The sequence below is a fragment of the Aquila chrysaetos genome, chromosome 24 (genome assembly GCF_900496995.4).
Source record: "Aquila chrysaetos chrysaetos chromosome 24, bAquChr1.4, whole genome shotgun sequence".
Lineage (NCBI taxonomy): Eukaryota > Metazoa > Chordata > Aves > Accipitriformes > Accipitridae > Aquila > Aquila chrysaetos.
Window position 1 is genome coordinate 1,717,554 of NC_044027.1, and position 8,735 is coordinate 1,726,288.

The 8,735-nt window shown below is 41.4% G+C and overlaps 1 long non-coding RNA gene across 1 annotated transcript in view; it reads left to right on the plus strand.

Moving 5' to 3' along the window:
- The window catches only part of LOC115335120, an 80,838-nt gene extending 72,690 nt beyond the window's left edge, over positions 1 to 8,148 (plus strand). Inside the window, exon 4 of the long non-coding RNA XR_003921366.1 lies at positions 8,069 to 8,148. This is a non-coding gene — a long non-coding RNA (uncharacterized LOC115335120). The remainder of the gene's footprint in view (positions 1 to 8,068) is intronic.
- Positions 8,149 to 8,735: the final 587 nt, after the last annotated feature.

Sequence of the window (8,735 nt, forward strand, 5' to 3'; positions counted from 1 at the left end):
TGGCCTTGACGGTGCGCACAGGCAGCAGCGTAGGGCTGAGGTTACAGAGGCCACTTTTTAGCGCCGGTACAGAGCAAGGGCCAAACTTCTACTCGCAGCTATTAACAAATTACAACCATACTTTGGCTTCATTATGAAAATACTCCTTTTTAGATCAGTGACAGTAGAGAAATGATAGTAGTGACAGTTCCAAACTCATTCATAGACTTTCCTTGGTTTCAGATGGTTTTGATGGTTCATTCTGCATCTTGGGGGGAAGGCATATGTGTGTGTGCTGCAGAGAGTGAAACAGAACCCAGTCCTGATGGCACGACACTGCTCTTTGTAATTCAAGGACTGATGCTTTCCTTCAGTGCTTTGTCCATGCACAATTTCTGTAGCTACATTCTTCTCTTTGAAGAAAGAAAATTTTACACTCCATCTTTAGAGTGAAAAAAGAATCTTGTTCAAATGTTTTCAAGTGGTGTGCCATGTGAGATCATGTCAGGTGTAACACATTGTGATGTCAAGGACCCCAAGACTGAGAAATTTCAGAAATATGTAACTTATAATAGCCTGGTTTTAGATTTTGCACCACAGTGAAGAAGCTACATGATACTGCCTGAAACAATGGCCTTGAAAACCAAACATCCCTCACCCCCTGAGATATTCATGATTTTCAGTGTGGAATAAAATTATTTCAGAGTGTGGAGTGTGCTCACATGCTGTCAGCTTCAGATGGTACAAGCAAATATATATATTTTATGCAAATAGAAATTTGTGAGAAGGAAAGCTTTATACCCTGCATCACGGACCGAAGGAAAACCAGCAAAAATTTACTCTCAGATTTCCTGGTCACACTTGGCAAATGATACTGTGGCTAAAAGGCCAGAGCTGAACAGAACTAAATTAAACAGAAAGCCAAATTTAGGCTTTAATTTACACAAGCTTGATCTGTGATTATTGGAAAAGTGGGGAGAGAGAGAGGGCTATAGGACAGGTCTAGTTCTGATCCTTTTAAAATGAAGACTTGATTAACAGCACAATTTCTTTTGACTTTAATGAATACAGGGATTGCAAACTGTTTACAGAAGGGCTTTAACTTCATTTAGCTTCCACTAGAGAATGTCTGTCTGTCCCCATAAACATAAAAGAATTCCAGACATATCTGATTTCTAAGCTGGAGCTATCATCATATAATATGTCATCGTGTGGTTCTAGTACAGAATAGATGAGGTCTCTTGATTTATTGGATACTCAAGCCTGTATTAATTGCTATCTGTTAAGAATTACAGTATTTCAACCCATCCATTAACAAACTTCAAGATGTTTTATTATTATTATTATTTGGCAATTAGCTGCTGCAATTATCTTGCTAAACACTGTTTAAATGGTTTCACTGTACTGCTAGATTTTCTGCTTTTTGCACGTTCAGGAAGTCAAAATGAAGGATCCTTCACAAAACGTCTTCTTATTTCTCGTATGTTGGCAGCTGTCCTGTGGTCAGAGGCGGAAAATTTCCCGTAGGTTGCTTTGGTCACCGGTACTCATCGAGTTTTGACTGCACGTAGCTACCAATTACGAACTCTTGGCACTTGCCATTTTCTTTATTTTTTTTCCATTAAATAGGAACCCAAACAGTTCCTATGTGGTTCAGCATTGCTGTTGGCGCAAGATGCCTTTGTGTTAAACTCATTAAGAGGAGATCCGCTCTCAAAGAGTTCATAATCTGTATAGACATGACTGACAAAGAAAGCATTATCCTCTTACTCCCCTCTTACCGGGAAACAGAAAAATTAAGTGGCATGGCCAGTTCCACTGGCAAGTTGTACCACATGTGTGCAATCTCTGCAGTGAATGCTGGATATGCAGCTATGGAGAGATCTGCTTGGCTAGTGCCCTTCTTTGGGTTCATTTTCAGATGACCCTAAATGCAGTCAACAGAAACAAGTTCTTCTCCCAGCAGCAAATATCAGTGATCCACAGCCCCAGGCTCTAGACTCTGTTGCTGATTCTTCAGATTCCTCAGCAGCTCAAGCTTCCTTCCCATCCCTTCCCCCTTCTCATGCCAACAGAGCATCTCTTCTTACATAGCCATACCATCCGAAGCAGGAGACATGGAGTGCTGGCCTGTAAACGAGCCAGAACTTAACATTTTAACCCTGCCTTTTGTAATGCCAATATGCCAAAAATGGATTTTCATTGCTTTAGAAGCTCAGTCATAACAATACTTCCATGCTTTAATTTTAAGCCCTTGACTTTTTTTTTTTTTTTTGTCCTTCTGTTGAGTCTGAGACATAATAAGTTGTTATTTGTCTGGATATCAGAAGACTGGTTAAATACTATCAGTTGCCTTAGGGCTGTGGAGTATTTCATCACAGACAGATAAGACCCAATGTCACAGTTCTCCAAATGTCAGAAAATTAATTATGGACTCTTGCCAGCCCCTTTACTCTCCTCCCCATTCTCCTTAATGTCATGTTTAGAGACTTAATTTAGAAAACTATCTCATTAGCTCCAACAGACCAGTAAGAAAAATATTTCTCACTAGACACAGTGCTCTACCCAGTTCATTGTTTGCTGAATGTGAAATGGGCTGATACACAGACAGAAAAATCTCTTACTGCTTCCAGACCTAAACTTGTGCATAGTGTCTTTCTGCAGTTTCAGTAAGATCAGACTGTATGTCCTAGACCCACAATCCTTTTGAACTATATAATGAAATAATTCAGTTCATAATTTGTTAACCTCTTAAGATTGGGCAAAGTTCATCAATAAGCGTGGCTCTGAAGGCTGTATCTGAGAAAGCCATCCCTGATCTTCACCCTAGCCTTGAAAAATGAAGGGGCCCTCGCTGCTTTCCAAAACCCGAGAAAAACGAAGTCTGTGACCACCGTTATATTAACATGTAGTTTTCCAAAAGGTTTTGCCTGTTTATTAGTTCGTACCCAGACTGAGCAGGAATTCCTTGAGAGAGGGGGTGGGAAATGTTTTCATCCCTTTATCTCCTCGGCATGGTAAAGATACACCCTCACCTAAACACATGAATCTCCAACTATTTTTCTGGGTTTTTGTGTTCTCTGTTGGGTGAATTGGTGAATTTCCGACTGAGTCTTGTCAATACAGTTCCAAGTGCTGCAGCACATCTGCCTGCTCTCCATATTTTCAATCGTCCCTGATATTCATTCTTTATCACTAAATATTCTGCTATCAAGACTACACGCACTTGATCTCACTCCAGGATTTAAGAGTGCTGGTACACAGAGTTCCTTTGTATGAGATGAGACACTTAACCTTTCCAAAGAGAAGAGCTGTTTTTAATCATTACTTCTGATTTGCAGATACAGAGCATGAAGCCTAAAATCTATAAACATTTCAGGCTTTTTGTGGAGTGTCTTTTCCTCTCGAGCACTGCATTTACAGGCCATTTGTTTCCATTCAAAGTTTGAAACTGTGATTTTGCTGCAACCCTCCGACAGCTGAACTGCACCAGCAGAAGTGCTCAATCCATCATCAGAGCTGTGAAACATGCTTCAAAATAAATAAATAATGGCAAAACTGTTCAGTTTGGATAGGATGCACGGAGAAGGGGGGGGACAGTAATTTGTTTAATGGATTTTATTGATTTAAAGATTAAAAATACTCAGAGGGTTGGATACAGTGAGACACTATTTTTCCACTGCAAAATCACAATCACTTACAGTGTCTTTGTGTAAATTCAGAAATTAAATTGAGCTAAATCTATGGCACTGTCAGCTGAAAATTGGTAGGTCCTTGAGGGATAGATGGAGCACAGAGGGATTGTATCTTGCTGAGTAGTTTATGGGCTCTGTAGGGTCTTACTGTCTTCGTCTTCCCTGTCATCTGTGCTCTAGGTGGTTTTTTAAAAAACACATCATCAGATTTCCCTGTGCAGGATTTGTGTTTTGGTCACTCTGTCTTCCCGGAAGCCTGGTTTTCGTCCATGCTCCAGCCTTTCTGCCCAGCCTCTGGCTCGGGCTCTCCCAGTTGCAAAGGGGAGATGACAGCACAGGCAGGTTCAGCGGTGGGAGCTGGGAGCACTGGGGCTGCTGACCCCAGCCTGGCCTTGGCCGTGGCGTTTAGCAGCACGTAAGGAACTAGCTCAGGTCACAGCAGCATTTAAGTGGCTTTAATTTGCTGCAGTGGCTGGTGTATCGTGAGAATACACTTTGCATTTAAACTGTCTGTGCAGTGTGAATGCTTGTGTGTGCCACGTAGGAGCTGATGGACTTAACGAGTCAGTGCCAAAATACAAGATAAAACTCCCTTTCATATGCACACATAATGGCTCCCTGAAACAGTTATGGTTTAAAACATCTTTCTAAGGCTTCTGCAAGTTGAGAGCCCTTGTCCCAAACCTGCTGTACTCAGACCATAGAAAATACCTTGCAATCCAGTTTTCCAAGAACTGGGTCTCCTTTCAGTGTTTTATTTCTGAGAGTACGTGTGCCAGGATCTCCACAAGATGAAGATCAGATCTTCCGAAGAACCCAGATCCCCCTTCAGATACAAAAATAAGTTTTAGTTTTTTCAAAAGCAGGAGCATCCAAATGTAAACAATCTTCTGAGTTAGTCTGGAAATCTGAGCCTAACTGTAGACATTGGGTATTTTGATGCTATTGCCTGAGCAATTCCTTGTTTCAGAGGAGTTGGTGGGAGGACTGAAAATTGCACTCTACATGGGCATCCAAATTTAGCTGTCACATCTAATATTTGTGGATCAGACCCTTCTGTGCTTCTTTTTTTCTTCTGGAAAATGGGGATAATTATGCTAGCACTGTGACATTTATGGCTGAAAAGCAGTGCGCATGTGTAAAATGTGGGGAAGGGTTATTATGGATCTTATTTACACAGGAGAGGATTCCCAAAAGAGAAGAAAAAAACACATGAATACATTGCCTGGATTTCTAATGAGCTGATTTCACTTATTGCATTCTAACTGAATATTAGTAACAAGATAAGATTCAGCAACACATATGCTCTGCCTGAAAAAGTTAAGAATCCAAGGTACAAAGCAATTGATTTATTTCCTTTTTTCAGAGCTCTTTGCACCAGTCCTGCCTTCTTACTTCACGCAAGATCACACAGCCCCTTCCTCTGTCCTGCAGACAATGTGATCCTGGAAGAGACAACATAGATAATAAATTAGAGGAAGAGCTGCATCTATCTTCTTAATGATGTTGTATTCTTTGTGTGGTCATCAAAAACTCCTACCACCTGTTCCCACCTGCTTTGTTCTATTCTTTTTGTATCCAGCACATCCACCTTCCCAAGCTCAGAGTCAGTTCAGCTACAATGGATGATAAATCAGTTACATTTTTTTTAAAGGAGGGGTTTCTTGGTATTTCGGTGGACAGGTGGATCCGACCTCTGTTACTCAATAATATCAAAAATATTTTAAAGTAAATGAGTGCTGGAGGAACACATCAATGGCACAGATATATAATAAGTTTATATAGCAGTGAAGTTAAAAGAATTGTAGAAGCCAGGGAAATTCTGATGATGGGTTACAACTTCCAAACACAGCATTGCACAAGTGGAGATCTGTTGTAGAGACAGCCAGGAAATGCAAAGAACAGCAGACCAGAGAAAGTCAGTGAGCTTGTGCTGTGTGTGCCAGATGACAGGACAGTATCACCAGTCTCATTTGGGAAATCCCTGGAGTCTTCATCAGGGAGGATCTCTAGTAATTGCTTACTTTGAATTCTGGAAGAGAGCTAATTGACTGATAGCTCTTGAAAACTAGTCTCACTTTATGCACAGACACCATGTAAGCACTGGCAGTGTAGAACCCTTCTCAGTATCTTTTCCATGTGCACAACTAAGCAGTTATAGGAGAAGTATTATCAGGAGTTGACTCTTCGTCGTCCTCACTTAAGCTTGTCTTCTCAGCTGACGCTCCCAAACAGGCGGTCATTAGTGTGCATAGGGATAGCAGTGTTTTGCCGTGCACACTGTCCAAGAAAATCATGTTGTTTGAAGAGTCCTAAAGAGCCCTCAGGTGTTAGACCAGTTGCTTTTTACTTATTCTTGCCCTTTTTTTTGCTAGGATGGTCATGCATTTTTGTCATATTGCAACTTTTTGCAAGGTGAGACGATTTGGCAGTGTGGATGACAACTTTATATTTAAGTCAGGAGCAGCTTTGTCACTTTTTCCTATGTTAAGTGGCAAAGAAAAAAAAAAGGCAAGAATTATTTTTTTAAAAAGTTACCATGAGATACTGCAGTTGTTCTGCAGAGCTTGGAGCCAGCAGGGTTCAGGTAAGTTAGGCTGAAGGCTGCAGAATATCCCAGAGTATTTTGTTTGAGGGAGCTGGAACAGATGATGCAGACAGTAGGAGCAGTTTTACTGCTTTGGAGTTGTAGCCAGCAAGCATGTCGCCAGCACTTTACCTACATAGTTTGCATTCAAATTAATTTTTGGTCTTGGGTTTATCTTCTGTAGGAGTAAGATCTTACAAATGTAAACCTGCATCTCCAAAGGGACTTGCGTGTTTTTTTAAATGGAGACAATTTGAGCTGGTAGTTGGGAAAGATGAATTTTAGATCTCTCTTTGCCATCGATTTAGACAAGTTGTTTCCCCTCTGTGTACTAGGCCATGAAATTCAACTCTTTGGAGTCCCAAAGTCTGAACTATGTAGTTGAGAACCTTCATCTGCCACGTGAGAATTTGTCCCAAACTTTTTAGGGGAAGGAAGAGGAAGGGTGTACCCAGGATTCCAGTTTGGTTCATATCTCACCCAGGCATTGCTCAAACTGCAGCCACAGCTGCATATATAAATATATAGGAACACAATATGGATCCTACAGCTCAAACTACCTTAATAATCTGTAGTAACTCACTGCTCTACAGTGCTGCTCTTGAAGCAATTCATATGATTTCAGTATGACCGGGTCAGGGAAAACATGCTTTGCGTCGCTCTGCATCTCATGCAGCTTCGTGCATCATTGCGAGCTGAGAACAAAGCAGATCTCAGCTGCTGCTACACCAAAATGGCAGAAACATACACTTATTTGTGCAGAGGTAAATGGTTTCACAAAGTCCAAGGCAGCAGAGAATGTGGCCTTGTCTCTAGTGCAATGTGCAAAGATTAAGCCTTGATAAGCTGTGGGACTTCCATTCGCAAAGCAGGTTCATTACTGGCAATGAGTTCCCACTAATGTACTGCAACACCACATAAGGAGAGAAAATGAAACGTCTCAATACTGAAGACATAAATGACAGTCTCCTGTAACCTGATTAAGAAACAAGAGGTGGTTAATTCAGCTGCACTAGGTTATAAATAGGACCGGGACTACGCCCCTGACAACCATTCAGGCATGAAGATATTTCAAATCAAAACCTCTGGGTCTTCTGAGACACATGTACTGAAACAATGATTATTGAATCCTCCAGATGTCTTTCTCATACTTTTTAATGTACCTCCTCTACTTTTCTTTCACTGAACTAGATATGTAATCAAACATCTAATTTACATAGTACATTAAATATTTAAGATTTGCTCTAATGGTCTTTTGTTTTCCCAGCCAAAAAATCTGAGAAATTATTGTTTTACCTCCACAACACTGAATACAGAAGATCACTTTAAGTGATCTGTTGTGCACAACCTTGCAATTACATGAGAACTGGAACAATGCATGTGAGTAAAAAGGACTGGACCAGGCAGGTTTAGCTTGTCTTATTTATACTTGACTAGAACAGCTGAAATCAGCGGAGTATCCGTTTTGTTCAACAGATGTAAGCCAGAAGAACCTGCCTTGTTTCCACTCTTGTACTGTTCATTGTATTATGATCTACATTTTTGCATCTTATTAGTAATTCATAACCTGCTAGAGGTGGCACAGTGAAACTGGCAGCACTGAGACCAAATTGCAGTAGCTCTGACAGGAGTCCAACATCTGCAAAGCCATCTTGCAGACATCACAAAGCAGCTTTCGACCATTCATGTCTCCAAATGAAAATCCATTTCCAAACAGGAAAATATCTTGACGTCAAAAATACTGGCAGAGTGGTGGCAGGTTTTCTTGCGCTCTCTGTTCTTACACTAGCTCATCCCTGTTTTGCAGGTTAGCACCCCACGCCTTGTTAGCAGCTGATGGAGCAGCCCCCCTCCCTGCTCACTGTGGGCGCCTGCAGACCTTGAGGAACAAAGGTATTTCCAGGGAGCTGCTGGAGTACAAATTTCCTTAATTAAAATGGAAAAAGCCATCACAAAAGTGAAGCAGAAGGTGTGAGGGAGGGAGGATGGATAAATATGTCAGGACTCTCTTGAAACAGAGCTATCCAGGGCTGAGCAGAAACCGCTGCTCAATAGTTGGTGTTTGGGGTTGGAAAGTGAGGCTAATTCAGTGTAATGAGAGGTGAACGGTACTCAAGACGCTTCCACTGTCACTGGAGACCCCTTACAAACGATTTTGCTCTTTCAGTCATTAATTTTTTATGAAGTTTAATAGGCCTGCAGCCTAGAGACCTGCCTGGGTGTTGATTAGCTTCATATTTTCTCTCATTAATGTAGAATCTGATTAGCCCCTGTTACAAGCATTTCATCTGATTTGGCAAACGGCATTGTTGTGATATTAGGAATTACAAGTTTACTTTGTCGGAGGAAATAAAGCCTTTGCCCACTCAGAGCCCCACATCTTCCACAGCCTCTTCATAAAGCACCTTGTGGCCAGGGGGCTGTTGCCTGTTTAAAATCAGGGGTGGCGCTCCTGCCTGCACTCCTGCCTGCCC